Below are 18,886 nucleotides of genomic sequence, written 5' to 3'. Positions count from 1 at the left end.
TCAGGACAAGTCTCAGACTGTTTCTCTGACATACTGACATGGATGTAAACCTGTCACCTCCACTAAACTTCTCTAAAATTCCATTTTAGAGAAGTTTAGTCTGTCAAACTGCTTCTATTTGCATGAAGGCTCTTCATGAAGGCTTGTGTCGTGATGGCAAGCAGTGCCAAATCCACACTCAGGACAATCCAGATTTTTCATGCGTCTTTTCATGATGGTATAATACCCTACCAGGGGCTACCAGAGCAGTGGATTACCTGTCTTTCTTATAAAAAAAAAAACTCTTCAAGAAATGCTTGAAGACCCAACTCCTCAGAGAACATATCCTATCCTAGCCTTCACCCTGTAGTTTGCTTTTCCATCTCTTTCTGCACCTAACCCAATACCAGTACTCCATTTCTACTCTGTCACCATTTTCACCTCTGACAGAACATGACCAGTGGTTTTCCTTCAAAGTAGCATATTGTTAGCTTTGATATTAACTACATTATTATTTTCTTATTTGTTAGTGGCTTTGGATAAATGTGTCTGCCAAATGCTTCAACATATGAAAACAAATATTATTTAATTTGGTGTGTGTTGACTAAACTAGTTTCTATTGGGAAAGAAAAACCCTTTTTGTATTTCTCTTATATAATGTTAATATTCTTCTTTAGATATTATCAAGCAGAGTGTTGCCTTCCTTCAAAAAGCTCACCATGTGATTTTAGAACATAGTAATATAAACCTATCAATCACAAAAACAAGCAGGTTTACTTGGATGTGCATGATTGCTTTCTTTCTATTCTCTTATTGTTCGCCCTTCTTAGTGTTCTCACTGAATACGAGTCTGATTGCAAAGAAACGTGTGCTTATTCTGTTGTAATTTCCACCCAAATACAAATAAAATATGCCCTGGGCTGAAAAATGTCAATCCTCTCATGCAATACTCGTAGCTTTAAGGATTTGGATTATTTTAAATTGGATTTCTTCAGTTTTATAAGTACCATGATTAGGAATTACTACGCTAAAAGGCTGACTTGATGCTGGTTTTAGTGTTATTCTTCAAAGCAACGGTGGTTACTCTTTCCAAATGTTCCCTCTTTTATGCCAAATGCTTTGCTAATAGATGCAGATAAAATCCTATATTCTCTGAGAGAATATTGTCCCCAAAGCTTTTGACTGTGACCTTGTCCAAGCCACAGTCAATAAGTCGAAAGAGAATATGCATATCATCTAACATGAAAATAATGTTTCAGGCTTTTAGGAAACTCTTATCTCCTTTCTGTTCATTTTTCATTTATCTCGCGTGCACACACACATACGCACGCTCACACATGCACACACACCCAAGGTGAGAGTGAAAACATGCACACCCATATTATCTTGTCTTGCAATCCTGGTGATACTCGGCTTCTGCTGGATTGTGCAGCCGAGAAGACAGGTGGCCCCAGCTTTGTGCTCAGCGGAGCGAGGCCAGAGAAAAGCTGTCCAGATGGCTCCGTCCACCACGTTTTCTCACTGGTTCCAGCACCGCAGCCAGCCTGATCGGAGCCCTTATCTCTGCGGTGTGCTTCCAGTTCAGTGAAAGTCGTGGCTCACGTTAACAAGGAGAGAAAGTGCGCTTCCTGATGGTTTGAGCTGGGATCACTGAGGCAAACAAGGGGGCCTGAGACAGATAACCAGAACCCATCCAGTGACTCATTCGGCCCTTTCCTCTTTGAAACACACACTTTTTGCTGTTAAGAACACAATCAGTGCCTTGGTAAAGAGCTCACACCCCTTGACCTTTTTTAAATTTGTCCTATTTAAACCACAAACTTCACTGTATTTCATTAAGAGGAAGGTGGTTCACAATTATCACCTTTTTGTTGAAGTAAAAGATACATCATTTTCAAAAAAGTGTGCATTTCTTAGGCAAAGCAAATGTTGCTTGTGAAGTACCATTTATACACAAGGTGTTTACAAGCGCTTTAGAGAGAAGTAAAGGAACACAGATCAATATTAATTTAATAACAAGAAAAACATTAAAAGTATGCTATGTAAAGGACAGTATGGTGATCCATTAAAACCAAGACAGATGCTTTGGATGCATCATTGCTGAGGCATTTGTCATTTGAAACCTTTAAACTTGAAGATACACTGTTCAAAAAAATTAAAGAACACTTTGAAAACACATCAGATCTCATCTGGACAAAAATAATCATGCTAGCTATTCATACTGATATGGAATAGTTGATGTGTTGGGAGCAAAAGGATACCACATCATTTGGTAAAAATGAGAATGATCAACCCACAGATGGCTAGTTCTGAAGTCACAGAGAAAGTGAAACCTCTGTGACAGTCTGAGGTGGCAGTCTTGTCAAAGTTGGTGAAATGTCATTACAGCAACTCAGAAGTGTTTGTATAGCCCCAACCTGACAAAGTCAGGGCATGCTTCTTATGAGATGCCAGACGGTGTCGTGGGGTATCTCCTCCCAAATCCTGACCAGGGCATCATTGAGCTCCTGGACAATCTGAGGTGCAACCTGGCATCGTTAGATGGAGCTAAACACGATGTCCCAGAGATGTTCTGTTGGATTTAGGTCAGGGGAGCATGGAGGACAGCCACCGGTATCAAGTTCTTCATCTCCAGGAACTGCCAGTTTACACATGAGGAAGGACGTCATCATGAACCAAGGATAACCCAGGACCCACTGCACCAGCAAAGTGTCTAACAATGAGTTTAAGGATTTCATCCTGATATCTATTGACAGTCAGAGCGTCATTGTTTATCCTGTCCACGTCTGTGTGTCCCTTCATGGAGATGCCTCCCCAGACCAACAATGACCCACCACTAAACTTCAAAAATCATGCTGAACAATGTTGCAGGCAGCATAATGTTCATCGCATAATGTTCTCAGAGTGAACCTGCTCTCATCTGTGAAATGAACAGGGCACCAGAGCTAAATCTGCTAATTCTGGAGTTATTTGGCAAATGCCAGCTTCAAGGTGCTGAGCAGTGAGCACAGGGCCTACTAGACGACATCAGGCCCTCGGACTGCTTCTAATATTTTAGTCAGAGACGTTCACACCAGTGGCCCACTGGAGGTCACTTTGTAGGGCTCTGGTAGCATTCATCCTGTTCCTTTTTGCACAAAGGAGCAGATATCAGTTCTCTGTTGAGTGTCTGGGTTTTCACCTCATGCAAAGAAATGAGGAGGGACAAAATGTCTGTGGCCTCTACCTGCAAAACCATGGGTCCGTCTTGTTGCTGGTTCTTTAGTGCACCCTCTGCTAATTTTATTAACACCAGATTCCAGCAAATGTAGTATTTACAATTTACAATATTACAGATACAACAACGCAAACAAACAAACAAACAAACAAACAAACAAACAAACAAACAAACAAAAGAACCTGTGGCATAATATGAGCAGGTAGTGTTTTTTAGGTCATGAACAGTTTCTGACAGAGATAAACAATCCAGTTGCACATATATTCCTCAATGCACTGTTTATGATGCAGACATTTTACTCTGATGCACATACAGAAACCCCAGGGCTACCAATTACATCCACAAGTCAGCCAGTTAGTAAATAGCGCTCACCATTCTGCGAGGATCTCTCTGATGGCACTTTGAAAATATTCTCTTTATCGAAGAAAGGTGAAAAGAAAGCCATCCAGGAAATTCCCATTTGAGGTTTACCACTGGCTAAGCACTCAACAATCACAGGGAAGAAGTTGAATGTTTGGTTTTCTACATGCAAAATGCTACGTGTGGGAAAAAAAATACCCTGAACATGGTGTCCCCACGGTAAAGCATGATGGTGGCTGTATCCTCCTCTGGGGATGCTTGTCTGGTTAGCTGGTCAGGGTTGAAGGGAAGATAAATGGGACTAAATATAGGGGGGGTTCATAGGGATATGAGCACAAATCTACTGTAGCAACCAGAAAAAGGCACTCTTAGCTTGCTTTGAGTTGTATAAATGCAAAAAACACAACATTTTGAAGTGAAAGAAAAATTGGGAGTTTTATGAGTAAAATCTAAAAGTATATGTAGACAGTAGTTTTCCGTTAGCCCTTTTCTAATAACAACCCAGTCTCAGGTGAAGCACAGCCTCCAGCCATTGTGCTCCAAGGATAATCTCCCGTTGTTAGTACATATAAAGAGATGTTGAGCCTCGAGGGTTTCCGAGGAGACGCTTGTAAATGATTCTGTGTCAACATGAGCAATTTCTAGGTTGTGGCAATAAAGCTTCTTGGAGCTGCCATAAATATGAGAGATGAGCTTCTCAAAAGGTCAGCCCTTTGAGGGACTGGCTTAGCAACTGGATTTATCCTTTGGTTTATTTGGAGCAGAAAAATGGGGCCACAGGCAGCGGCTAAAATCAATCATATTTCATCGGGACCCCTGACAGACAAAAAACAAGCATTTTTGATTTATAAATCATATTGGATAAGGTTAATATTTTCTTTATTGCTTAGACAAATAAACAGATTTTTCATGTATCAATGGCAACTTTAGACAAGTCTATTATTAATGGAAATAAACTTTGAAGCCTTGTTTGGATAGCCCTTTTGTAAGCATGAGGAAATAAATCATTGGGGACAACAGAGCACCCTCAGTGTTGTTGTTTTTTTTGTTAAAAGTGTTGACCTCTGTGTTCTTATTTCTTTACCTGTATTTCTAAGTCTCTAATTCACAGTCTTAACTATCATCAGTCCTAATACTTTTTTTTTTTGCTTGTTTTCCTCTCATTGAACTTTAGCTGCAGACGCAGCTGTAAGGATACTTCCACAATAGATAGCTCGGCTCAAGGAGAACTGGCTCATCGTCATCATGCTCCCTCATCTCTCTTCCACATCAGGCAAACTCCTAACATCTCTGTAGCCTCTCTGTGCCCACCACCAATCCTCTCTCTGCTACAAAAACAATTTGTTGCTCTCTCAACAACGACATGAGCTGCAAGGTTGCATCCTTTTCAGCAGATCTTGAACACCTGCACGGTGTCATTCGGTGTCTGTCCTGATTTTGGTGCGGCTGACCAAGCTTGCAGAGAATAGACATACCCTGATAAAGAGCCGCAATCACTCTTGTTTGTTTTACTAAGGGCAGTGGCTGATGTTCAATACAGATTTGAACAATAAATACACATAACATTTGCATGAATATATATTTTTTGTCAATCTGAACATTTCAATGATGTTCTTTGAGGAACATAAGGCAAAGCAAGTTTATTTGTAATGAACTTTTCTGTAACAAGACGATTGAAAGACAAAAGGACCCAAAAAGGTTTGTAGCCAAGAATTTGGGTTGCTAATAAATCAATTAATCAAAAGAAGCTTTAGTTTTTAGTTTTAGTTTATTAATCCAAATAAATATAGTATAAGTTTGCCTCCTGTGTCCTTTCTGTGTAATTTGAGGTTTTTGCAGCATTGTATCAATTAAAGTAATGCTCTTCAGCTTTAGTGTTTGCATAATAAACCATCTTCCTTGTTCATTTCAATCACAAAAGTGGGCTTATCCTGATGAGTAGCTCAACAAAACAAAGTATATTCTTTTCTAGTTCGTACTTGACACAACCTGGATTCATTTGGTGGAGGAATATCGAGGCTAATCAGCATCTAACTAAATGTAAGTGACAGATTTCAAGATGGCTTACCACCCAGGGTGGCACGTGGTCACATCCCACTTATATTGTTTCATCAAAGCCTACATGATTTGGTTACTTGTGTTATGTGCTATAAAAAAGGTAAATACTTAACAGTAAAATATAAAAGTGACAAATAACAAAGAGGCCAACAGTTAAAGTGTCTGGTCTTGGATGGGAGAGTGTGCGTGGCACAATCCATGCCAGTTCTGTAGCAGGTGAGGCGGATTTATCACCTGTCACCCTTTATGAAGCAGTCCCACGCATCTGAACTCAGATTATATCAGCCTCATTTTTATTGAGTTCAGTTTTTTAATGTTTTAGCACCTAACTATTTGGGAAGACAAGTTTTCATGTTATATCGAAGACCCCCTGAAACACACAGATGTTAAAACAAAAAATGACTGAATAACCAAATCCCCTTAAAATGAGTGCTGCTACTGTTATCACAATAAGGATATGTCCATTCAGCTCACTGAAATGCCTCTGAAGTCACACAGATGGTTGCATTGTATATTGATAAAGTCTATCTAAATGTTCAGAACTTCAAAAAAATCCATAGAACAGATATTTTATTTCAGAGCACTTAAGACAAGGAGCTTTATGCAAATAAACAGAAACATGCTTGTTTTTTTCCAGTTAGAAATAAATCAATGTTAGCTTCGTTATACTGAAGCTGTTAATTTATTGATGCACTAGGAATGTTTTAGGAAATGTGTATTCATGAAAAGTATTAGTTAACTTTAGAGGAAAGGTGTTTCATATTTAAAATTCTTTATAGCTAGATCCTTCAGCCTAAACAGTCAAATACAGAGAATCAGTTTGAAAAAGGGAAAATACTTACTTTGCCTTAAGTAATTTAGATAATATTTACAGCAGTCTTTCCCTGAGGATTACTGTCACCGTCTAAAAGCAATATCTATCTATCTATCTATCTATCTATCTATCTATCTATCTATCTATCTATCTATCTATCTATCTATCTATCTATCTATCTATATATATATATATATATATATATATATATATATATATATATATATATATAGAGAGAGAGAGAGAGAGAGAGAGAGAGAGAGAGAGAGAGAGAGAGAGAAAGAGAGAGAGAGAGAGATAATAAATAAAAACACTTCAAACTTGCATGGATGTAAGAAATAAAAATGTTGCATTTTGTACCGAGCAAACTCAACTGGCAACATGATTTTTGCCTCTCGTGATTGATGCCTAAGTGTTTAACACTAATTCTTAATTCTTGTACGTCCTTATTAATACTACAAGGCTTGGTTTGCTGGTTATTCAACAGATAATTTTTAAAATTTGCACTTGAAGTTGAAAATTCACCCTTCTAACTTCTCATGGCCATGATCATTTGCCAATGGAATTAGTATTTTGACCCCTAAATTAAGATAATTAGACATCCTGCACTTGAAATAAGATGATGGAGATGAATTGTTCCTATTTTAAGTGCACAAATCTTATTGGCAGATCATCTTATTTACCTGCTCAAATCAAGGACAGATACACTAATTTTAATAAAATTGTACTTATTTTTAGTTCCGTTTTTGCAGTGAGCCTGACACCCCTGAGCTTAAATCTTGTTTGGGGCACGCTCAAGAGCAGCTGGTCAGCTGATCTGAGAGAGCGGGCAGGTTCCTAGGGATGCAGCAGCTGAAAATCACAAGGTGGCGCAAGGTCATTCAAAGATTTAAAAGCAAAATAAAATAATGCTAAAATGGATCCTAAAATGTACAGGCAGCCAGTGGAGTGGAGATGAAACAGGGTAAATGTGCTCACGTTTACGTCATGTGCCATTTAAAAGTCATGTAGCAGTAGTTTGAACCTTCTGCAGCTGGTCGATGGAGGACCCACTAACCGATATATGAAGAAGAAGATGGTATAAAAGTGATTTGTAGCTCAGATGGTGTGAGGAGTGTGGCGTGAGTGCATGTGCCTCATGCTCATTGTGTAAGACTTGACAGCTCTCAGACTTAATTTGTATTCTGTAGAAAATGTTGCTCCTTACCTTAACAGAAGGCTGACAACATTTCCAAGTAAAGCGTTTTCCATGACAGACAGGGGTTAAAGGCTCAGAAGGATAATACATAGCAACATCGCTCAGACCTCCTGATAACTGCTGAACATGTTGTCTGCTCTTGCACTCTGAATGAACCACAGACATGTCATGGAAAATCTGGATAGGTTGTTAGACATTTTGCGTTTCCTCTGACTTCCGTTTGAAACAACTCACTGATATTGAAAATAGCTTACCTTATGTGCTTTCACTGAACAGAAAAATATCAGATTTTTGAATTTCCGATCCACCAGTTGTTGGTTCGGAAAGCTCAAGCTGCTCATTTGTTGGCACATTTCTGTTAATATTTTTACTGAAAGGGAGAGTCTGATTTGTATAAGTGGGGTTCTGTGAAATTATCATCTGTAATAGTTCCCTAAACTATAGTAAAAACAAATCATGTCATTGTGAGAATACCTTTGTAGAATACCTAAATAAATCCTTGTAGTGGTGGAAACCGTCAAGATACTCAGATGCGTACCATCTGCTTTAGCTGGCTAAAGCTATTTAATAAAAAATACTCAAACTGGAAATGTTCATAGTGTGGTACAATGCTAGATGCTAAGTTAGCACATAAGCAGTTTACAGTTTCACAGCCCTGCTGTTATGGAGCATTTTCCCTCCAGCCAGACAACATCTGAAGTTGTGTTGGTGGAGCCTGACAGCTGTATCAATCTCCCAGACTGGCTCTGACTCGTGAGCCTCGCCGTCTCCAGCTCCACCAAATACAGACCAGATATTTGAATATTGTGAGAGTTGTGCAACAATATAAAAGAGGTATATTCCAGTGCTTTCCGCATCCTGTAAATGTTTGAAAATAAATATTTATTTTTTAACATTTTTCTACTACAGGTAAGGGAACTATTATTGAAAAGAGATTCAAAGACCCTTCCTTAAAAAAATCCACAATGGCATTTTTAATCTTTTGCTCTATGCAGATAATGATCCCTTCCAGCTTAATGCTTGAGCACCCTAAAGCAGCACCATTTAAGTTTGACCCAGGTATTAACTTCATTTTAGATCAATTATTTTGAGGTCAGTATAGAGCACTTGGCGCGTATTGGTGCTCTGCGGGGGCTGCCCTTCTCAAAAAAATGCCAATTTAACTTGAGAGGGTCAGATCCATTGCTGAATTTTAGTTTATGACATTTGTACAACAAAACAAAACAGACATGACAGTTACCTGATGAGACATATTTGTGGTTCTTTAATGCAGGTTTCAGTCTAGAGGGGTGAATGTGGCCTGCCTTTAGAAGTAGCATGATGACTTGTTCCAAAGTGGTCTGCAATCAGAGTCCAAAACATGGATGGAGACTGCGCCACACCACACTTGCGACAGTACATTGTTGCCAGTGGCCTTCAGGGGTACTAAACCTGGAAGTTACAGGTCTAGCGCCCTTGTAGCTAAAAGTTACACTGTGCTGCTTTAAAGTGATTAACTTATTCCCATATTTTTGGATGAATTCAATCATTCCCGGCCCTCAGATTGTGTACAGGGAATTGGAATTACCCCAGATGGTGAGGTCACAGCAAAAATGTCTTAGTCTATGCATTGGCACGCCGCTGAATTTTGCATCATTCTTACACACTGAATTTATGTAACACAGGGGGATCATAATGATACAAAAACTGCATAATTTCCTCACATTTTGACTCATGTAAACAGTTTTTTTTTAAAAGTGGCAAGTTAAGAAACAGTGAGACAGTGATTCAAAGCACATTGATTTCCACGAAGTAAAAATAAATAACTACAAAGCAAATTGCTTTGACAAATATATCGAAACACATGACAGAAGACCACAACAGCAATACATATTTTCTGTTGACATTACAACTTTGCTCTAAATGGTTTTCCAGGAGTATGATGCATTAACTCCTTATTTAATACACTGGAGGAGGACGGTTGTGTTTTGTCGCAGCTATCCTCTGATGCCTCTGCAGATCATTCAGACAGTGAGACTGACTGACTTTGGTACAAATTGGTCTGGAGATTTAAGAGTCCTGTCTCTTTCCCAGAGAGAGCAACTGTCAGTGTCATGCTCTGCTCTTTCGCAACCTTCAAACCTAATTAGATGGCGGAGAGAACCACTCCTCTTTATCTCTCTCCTTGGCTTTTCCATTTAATACTGTGCCTGAACCAGAGAGTATGGGGGATTATGCTGTCGTGTCATGTAGGACGAGCCCTCGGCTCTACCAGCATGCAGATGTCAACTCTTTAATATTTCATTGCTCAGGTCTGCTTTCCTGTACCTGAAGAATACATCTGTTGTTAAAAACAAGACTTTAGAGACATTTATGGGACATAAGGACCTCAGAATTATTCAGAGTCCAGTTTTTCCTGATTTTGGCCAACTCGTTGTTTTCTTTTTCGTTTTACAATATTCCATTCTGAACTTGCAATTTCCTCATCTTTCCTCTTTTTTTTGCATGAGTCTCTTTTTAGAACTTGCTCTCTCTCTCTCTCTTTAGCACAGCACCTTCTCTTGTTTTATTCTTTTACCTGCTCCGTGTCAGGCAAAGGCGAGGTGGAAGTGCGGTTTCTCTGACAGCTGCTCCAGCGTTCACGGAGCAGAGTGTTTTTGCCTGCTGTCTCATCAGCTGTCTGCCGCGCTGTTCGCAAAGGGTGACGGGGTCGCGACATATGCTGCGGAGACTTGTATTCAACGTTGCTTTGTCAATCAAAGAGAGATGAAAGTAGAATTCTTGGTGAAGGCCACTTTTACATGACATACTACAAACCAGCCTTTTCTGCAACTGTCAGAGGCTCATAATAAACTTGAGAAGCAATGCAAATGACTAGTTTAATGCATGTAACAGCTATATTGGCACTGCATATATATTTGAGTTGTCACATTGCTTAAAGAGTTGCTCCTTTGCTTATTGAGAAATAGAAAAGGAAAATCACACTCATCTAGGTGTGAACAATAACTGCACTGAACCTCTGTGCCTAAACATTGTCATTTAAAGGCTGAGTTCACTGATGTTCCCTGGCACCCCTACCTCTGGGTTTGATGTTAATCTGCTGGAATGAGTAGAAAAACAGGAAAACACTGGACCATGGTGCATATTCCATTGAACTTGACACATGTCTCAAAGGGAACAACGAAAGCTGTAATTACCATAATAGACAAAAGGCATTGTTTTGCCATATAGATAATACTTTGTAACGTGACCCTCTTTCTATTCCTCCCAGATGGTAGTTTTTCTTCTTGTGCAACAATAGCTTTGGCTAGGAGTATTTTTTATAAGTATGAAAGGGAATTATTAACAAAGTTAGTGATTATATATAACATGACCAAGTTGGGGCACCACCTGATCATCAGGAGTTAACAGCTAGACAGCTCTCAATCTCTGTCAAAATATTTTTATGAATACCTGCCAAGTGATGTGTGGTATTATAGAACAGTAGACGAAGGAGTGAATTTATTCACTAGCGTTGTATACATATACAGAATAAACACAAACAACTTCTTTAGAAAATATAAGAATTTACTAACAAAACATTTCAACTTTAAGTTTAATTACTTTAGTCAAACTAACTAAGCCAGAAAGCTTCAACTAAACTACTAAGTAAAGGGAAAAGAATGAGGAAATGTCCTGGTTGCGCTGGACGGACAATGCATATGAATGATTCTAGTCAAATCCAGGCCTTCAGCCTTCTAAAAACAAACTACAAAGCGTGCGCTCTCTTATCCTCAGACATTTTTGTTAATTTCCGTGAGGTGGGCTGTACTTATACTTCATGTCACACAAAGGATTGTGGGATTCCTTATAGCTCTTTAGCACTGGTAAGGGACATTGCAAGCTCCCTATGCTAAAGGAGATATAATAGAAACCATACAGGGTCTTCTTCCTATCTCCTTCCTTACTTACTGAAATATTTATAGCAATTCCGCTATGGCTGAAGAGTCCTTACCAATTAGATTGAAAGTTACAATTGTAACTACAGTTCTATGAATCCTGGATGACCACCAGAAGTGCTTTATGCAGTGCTTAACGACTCCACCGGAGGCATATATCCTAACCCAAACTGCACTGTCCGTGGCTGGTCTGTCCTGCGGAGCATCCAACCCCAGTCGAGCAAAGGCTGTTCTTAGAGCACCCACAATAGAGCCCTCCTTACCACCATGAGAACCCGAGAAGGCATGGGAACTGGGTACTGACATACAGGGGGCAGAATCAAACTGCTCCTGAAAAACAATTCAGAAGACAGGACTGACGATCAGTAATGAGCAGAAAGAACAAGATCGAGCAGAGACATCACTAGTGGATCCACCGTTTGCTAACGTCAACAAAAAGAGAACGATGCATCTGTACGCACGTTAATTGAAATCAGGCCTGAACATGGCCACCTAATTAATCAAAAGTAAAGGAAAAATGTGGCAAATAAGAGCAAGCATGAACACACCTACCCAATTGACGTGATGGCAATTGAAGGATTGCTCGGCCCACATGGAAGTGTTTTCCCAGGCTGCTCTAACCCCCGATAAACAAAGACTTTGTAATGGTGGTCACAGTGAAGCACACAGCATTAAGAGACCTTTTTGCCTTATCTACCAACATTATGGCAAAAAGACAGGGGAATGGTCAATCAAGTCAGTGAATTTATTTCAAGGTAACCACGGACAAATCTATGTTATAGCTCAAGTTATAATAGCAAACTTATACCCAACTTAAAATATATATCATAGTGACTTAAAAAATACTTACTGCACACTGCAGTAAATGTTGCCATGCTGCTATCGAGCTATGTATTAGGAGTGCAAATTTTCCTTAACATATTAAACACTTTGTGCAATATAAGAGTCCTGTTAACTGATCATAGCTGGAAACCAAAAACTCAGGCAACCAGAAGTTGCAACGTACAATATCCAAAACACATAAAGCACCGCCGAACTAGCGTCAAGGATTCCCCTTTAATTTAATCATTAAACATACAATGTTTATGAACATAAACTTACCGTCAGGTAACGGTAGTTCCCTGTAGATCATCGTTTTCAGCTGTTCATAATGTTGGTCGGCCCCATATCCATCTTTTATTTTTTACTAGACTCCTTTTAGGTTTCCGGAGAGGAATAAACACCTTCTAAACATTTGGGATAATGCGAGACCCAATTGTACTTTCCCTACTAATGTTTACAACAACAAAACAACCATGGAGGTCAGCGAACACGCCAGCACCAAGGCGGAAGACACAAAGAAAAACGACTTACCATTTGGCGAACAGCAACAGGTCAGTTCCATCAGCTTACGCTGTCTTTGCAGGGCGAGACGACTCACATCTTTGACCGAAGTCACGTGGCTACAGGCGTCAAACGAAACAGCACGAGATATTCTCACCACTGCAAACATAGCAAACCTGCGGTTGAGAGGATGAAAGGGGACATAGCTACTGGTATCATGTGATTATATAGCCATACCGGTATTTCACAGGGGTCACACGTGAATTTATTGACATTGGTTCTTGACCTGCGCATGCTCAATGATGATCATCCAGTGCTTTAAGCATTTTAAGTCTCTGGCTGTCAGTAGGGATGAAATAGACCCTTTTGGATGCAGCCTAAGGTTCAGGCAAAGAATGGTATCCTGCAGCTCCTTAAATCTGCAGCAGCTAGATAAGAAGATTGCCAAAAAATTGCCAACCTGCTAACTGCAGATCTGCCCACCAGCAGATATTCTCAAAGGGAAAGAGCTCTCACTCACACACTGTTACGACATGGCTCGGGTGGTCGCAACAAAAACTGGGGGACACGGAAACAGGCAGTGCTTTAGGCCTATAAAAGGCATTTATTTAAAAGAATCAAAACTGGTCTAGGCGTTGGAATCAGACGACAGCTCGGATGGGGCGATCACGCCTGGTCCCTCCACACCAGGAAGTCCGGACCCCAACCAGGTCTGGTCTTGATGGCTGTCTGCGGCGCGCTTGCTTGCTTCGACCAGGGCACTCGCCACTCCTGAATGGAACGGCGCTCCTTAAGTATCATCCAGGTGGCCGCATAATGGAAGCGCCTCCCACTTAGAGGACCCTAATTGATAGTGTTAATTGACAGTCATAGCACACCGGACCGCGCAGCAGGGCCGTCACACACACAAACACACCAGGATTGTGACAGGTAAGTCATTTAGAATCTACATGTTGTACATATTTGCAAAGGAACCAAAGAAGAAAGACATTAATTATTTATTTATTTATATTTTTCATGTGTCTTGTCATGGCAGTTCAGGCATACCATGGTGGTCTATTTATGCCAGGGCAATTTTGCTCTACAAAAGATATCTCAAGACAGAATCCTAATAGTGTGATTAACTTTATTATACTTTATTAAATCCAGACTTGACAGTAACATGTGTTTGTAGGACCTTCAACCATTTGGATTACTTGTGTCAGTGCATGGGAGTGGGCGGGTGAGCATTTGTGTAGAAATAAGTGCGTTGTGTTGAGTTGGTGTTTGTGAGTGTGTTTGTCTCCTGGAGGTACACAGCTGTAAAGGTACGTTCACATTGAACGCGAATGGTGCCACAATGTCGCCACTTTTGCAACTTTTACAACTCAGGCCGACCGCCACTATCAGCTTTTCTTCCATGTTGGTTGAACACAGCTTTGTCTACGCGGCAGTCATTTAAACCCCACATTACAGCCACATCCAGTTCCTGATTGGTTGTTGCTCCGTGACAGGACACAAAAGTTCAGATTTTGCTGCTTCGCATCCATCGTAGGTTTTGTGTCACTCCTGCTTTGCTTTAATTGCCAAAATTGCACATTTTGCGTAGCTAGAATTGCCTCTGTGGCCTTGCTTAGCATTTCTTTGCAACACTTCACTCCTGTAATGCACCTTAAGAGTGGCAAGAATGTTAGATAGAGTTTGTTTATTCTTATTTGTCACGGATACACCAGTGTCCCCATGGGACATAATTCTGACCTCTAGGGATCGTAGTTTGTACTCAAGGTTTCTGTTTTAAAGACTCTGGTTTCTAAATGGTTGTCTAGGCTATTCGCCTTTGATTGACACCTCTTTTGACCAACTGAGTTGATCTGCGGTTTCTCTAAAGCTAATGTTATTCACCATAACTAATTTCTTCAACATCCTCCTGTTTCTGATACATGTAGCTTGTAGCCAATAAAATTACGGTCATTTGGATGAATGAGTTCTGGGGATGGAAATTAAAATCCCCACAGCAACGGCATGTGTAAGGCAAATCAGTTCACTGTGACCAGCATCGGTCCTTGTTCTGCATAATAAAACGTTTTTCTGTGTTGGATGTTTATTTTTTCCCTACTGTACTTCAGTCACATTGACAGTGAATCTGTGCATAGAACAGAATTCCTCTGGAAAATATCTTTAATTGAAGCTCTCATTGAAAAAGTAGAAGCCCGTTGAAGTTGGCATTTCCATTTTGGCACAGTTTGGATGCATTTGGATAACTCTTGGAGACCGCCTAGATATACCCACAGAAATGCTGCTGATTTAAAATTTGGATCCTTTATTTTTGCAGCCAGCCTCCTGCCATCAGTCTGCAGCTCCAAAGTTAAAAATATGCTCAGTTAAAATGTTTTAAAATGTTACATTTACAAACACACAAAGCTCAAAATGGTTTAAAAACAGCATCATTTGAAAGCTGAATGGTATTTTGACAGCTAATATCGGCATTACAGAATTCACCAACCATATTGTATATCACATTTTCTTAATATCGTGCAACCCTAGATTCATCCCAAGCAAGTGTCTATAATTTAACCAATACGGCTACATTTGTTGCATTCTCAATGTAAAGGGGTTGGTTCAGTGTACGCAAAACCATTTAATCTTATCTGAAACTGAGGCTCAGGTACGGGATAATGCATGCTTTCTTTTGTAGACATGAATGCTTCCTCACAGTACCACTATAGAAAAACTCCTTTTGGCTGACAGGAAGAACATCTCTGACATGCTCAATAGGTTAGTTCAGACTGCCCAGAACTCAGTGTACTAATCTAATTCTTTCACCTCTAATCGGAGCATGAAAGATTTTACTTCATGTTATCAGTGTCACAAAGATTTTTCTTTTGAAAAGTCTAGGAACATGCTGTATAGTACATCTTACCTGGTCTGAAGAAAATACTGTTTAGAGTTGTTTGGCCCAGCCATGAGAGGGAACAAGGAATGAACTATACATGGAGAACAAGACACTGCAACAACCCATTAACATGACAGCTCCCAAGAATAAAAGTTTCAAAGCTAGAATCCCAGTGATGTGAAAGAATTACAAAACCGGTGCACAACAGCAATTCTCTTTGCCCTCAGCTCTCTACAGGTTGCAATGAGTGGACGTGTGTGAGCGCCTTAATCTTGCTGGCTGAGTAAAAGACTGCATCTTTAAAACGTAAAGTGCGGTTGTTACGTTCATGTTTACTATGAAGGCCCCGGAAGAAACAAACATGGAGACAGTGAGACTGTAATGCTCCTCTCTGTAGTGACGGTGACATCATCTCCGCCTGCTCTGACCATCAGGTCTGAGCAGCTACACTAATTGGAGCAGCAACTCAAATTAAGCAGAGTTGCTGCACCTCGGGAGATCACAATATATACCTGCCTCTGAGTGTGTAGCTGCAAGATCTTTGAAAGCCTTCACGTGAGTAGACCATCCAACATTCCTTGTTTGCCTACCTGTTGTGACCAGTTATCATCCTGTAGATATCTGCCTTGTCCTTGTCGGACTCTCCGGGTTGCTTCTGTTCCGGATACCGAACCCTGCCCCAGTTTGATCCTGCTGCCTCTCGTTACTGACTCAAGTCTTCTGCCTCTGCTCCTATCTGGAAAACTCTGCCCAGAGTGTGCCACCGGTGACCAATTCTCTTGTGTGAATTTGCATGTTGCTTGTGCCCCTCTGGAGACCTCAGCCAGTTCCCCTGATCACCCATGTATGATCCAAGCCCATACATCTGATTCCTTGACTGCCATTGTTCCCCAGTCAGTCTGCCTGAAGTGGATCAGTCAGTCTCTCATTCAGATCATCTCTGTGGAGCCCACGGATCTACTTGTCAGGACCAATGCAACCTCCTGGTTATTGAGAAGGTTAGTGGCTTTTGTTCAGTGCTCATTAAACCTCACTTGGATCTCCAGCTTTCTGGTTCATTACAAAAACAGTCTAAATGGTTTATTAAAGACCGGGGAAAGAGAGTTGTGAATGTGGATGTACGTCTGACTGGCTGGGAAGGCTTTGGTTGCGAACTCTAGGTAGTGAGAAGTGAGCACCAACAACAAGACAGGTTGGCTGAGATGGTGCACAGGATGGTGGTGTGTAGAATGACTCTGATGGTGAGGAACACTGAGAGAATAAGGGTAGTGCAGAGGACAAAAGGGTGGAAGCTGAAAAAGGGAGAAAGTTGTGTGGCTTTCATGGAGGAATTTAGACAGGCTCACGGGAGGCTTACAGATGACTGGACAAAAGCTATTAGGGAGACAGATAGGAGAGTACTTAGTATTTCCCCTGGAAGAATAGTTGACAAGGAGAGGAGTGTGTTCAGCGAAAGAGATCACCTAAGTGGGACACTGTGAGGACTGAAGAGATTCACCAGGAGTATAGAGAGATGCCATGTAAAGTAAAGGTAGAGTTAGCTAAGGCCAAACAAAGGGCATATGATGACTTGTGTGATAGGATGGAGTGTGATGAGGAAGAGAAGGATACAGGTTGATGAGGCAGAGATAGGAAAGCTGTTCAGCAGGTTAGGGTGATTATGAATTGAGATGGAAATGTACTGACAGCTGCAACAAGTGTCATAGGAAGATGGAAGGAGTACTTTGAAGAGTTGATGAATGAGGAAAATTAAATAACAAAGCAGAAGAAATTACATTTGTAGATGAGGAAGTAGCACAAATTAAGAAGGATGAAGTAAGGAAGACATTGAAAAGGATGAGGAGTAGAAATGCATTTGGTCCTGATGGAGGTATGGAAGTGTCTAGTAGAGCTTTTGACTAAGCTATTCAATTAGATCTTAGAGAGCAAGATGCCCGGGGAATGGAAGAAGAAGTGTAGTGGTACCAATTTTCAAAAAGAAAGGAGTTGTGCAGGGCAGTGGCAACTTCAGAGGAATAAAGTTGATGTTGCACAGCTTAGCCATGACATTACAGTAGGTAGTGCATTGATCCATATTGTGTGGGCAGCAATTCTCATAGATGCGTAATTGGCATGTGGTGATATTTCAGTTTATTCATCTGGTCCCAGGTCTCCCGAATGATCACTTCTTTAGTTTGATGTCAGTGAAAACATATGACCAGGGGCCTGGGCTTTTCCCCCTTTCATGATTTGGCAACAAGAGTGTGGTGAGCATGATCCAGCATAGATGGTGCAACTGGTCCTCAAATATCTCCTTCAGGTCGAGGGACAAGGTCCCCTTATGGACTCTGGGACGACTATAAGCTTGATGTTGCTCTGGCTGCTTCATCCCTCTAAGTTGATATTCTTGGCCTTGAGTTTTGCTCAAGCTTTGGATATGATGGCACATGATTTCTTGAGGCACCTCCCAATAGGGGTCTTACAGGCATGTTCCACTGGGAGGAGACCCTGGTGAAGACGCAGAACTCACTAGAGGGACTATATAGTAGTGGTGTAACGAAACATCTATCCACATTGATACAGCATTTAAATGATTAATGATCCCATTACATTGATGTTACATAGATCCACATCGTCATCTTTAAGACACACCTTTATTTTAAAATTCACCAGGCATGAACCAACACAGAAAATCGGCCTTCCCCACCCAAGGGAAGAGGAGAGACGGCCCCGAGGAAACCCCCCAACAGCGACAATGCGGAAGCCCCTGGGATTCGCGGGGACGAGCCAGTGGACTCCGCTGACAGCCAGCTACGCCGCCGTGGATCCGGCCATGGGCCCCAGTCTTGTGAATTGAATTGGAAATCATATTGTGACAGACTTTATGAGCAAATGTATTATCATCCAAAAATATTTAATTGTGAAAAAGCTGGTGATTTAAGAAAAAGTAAGAATTCCTTTAATGTTCCTCAATGGAGAAATTCAGGTGTGGCAGCAGCAAACACACACATTTATTAGTGATGAGAAATAAGAAAAAGAGTACATGGAAAGAAAAGTAAACTGTCTAATCTAAAGTTAGCTCTAAAGAAAACACCAAGAGTAGAATATAACAGTAAATAAATAAAAAAACAAAGCTATTTGATAGTGGAAAAATAACTCTAGCCTATAG

Source organism: Fundulus heteroclitus, chromosome 3, assembly GCF_011125445.2.
Source record: "Fundulus heteroclitus isolate FHET01 chromosome 3, MU-UCD_Fhet_4.1, whole genome shotgun sequence".
Taxonomy (NCBI): Eukaryota; Metazoa; Chordata; class Actinopteri; order Cyprinodontiformes; family Fundulidae; genus Fundulus; species Fundulus heteroclitus.
This window is presented reverse-complemented; position numbering follows the sequence as displayed.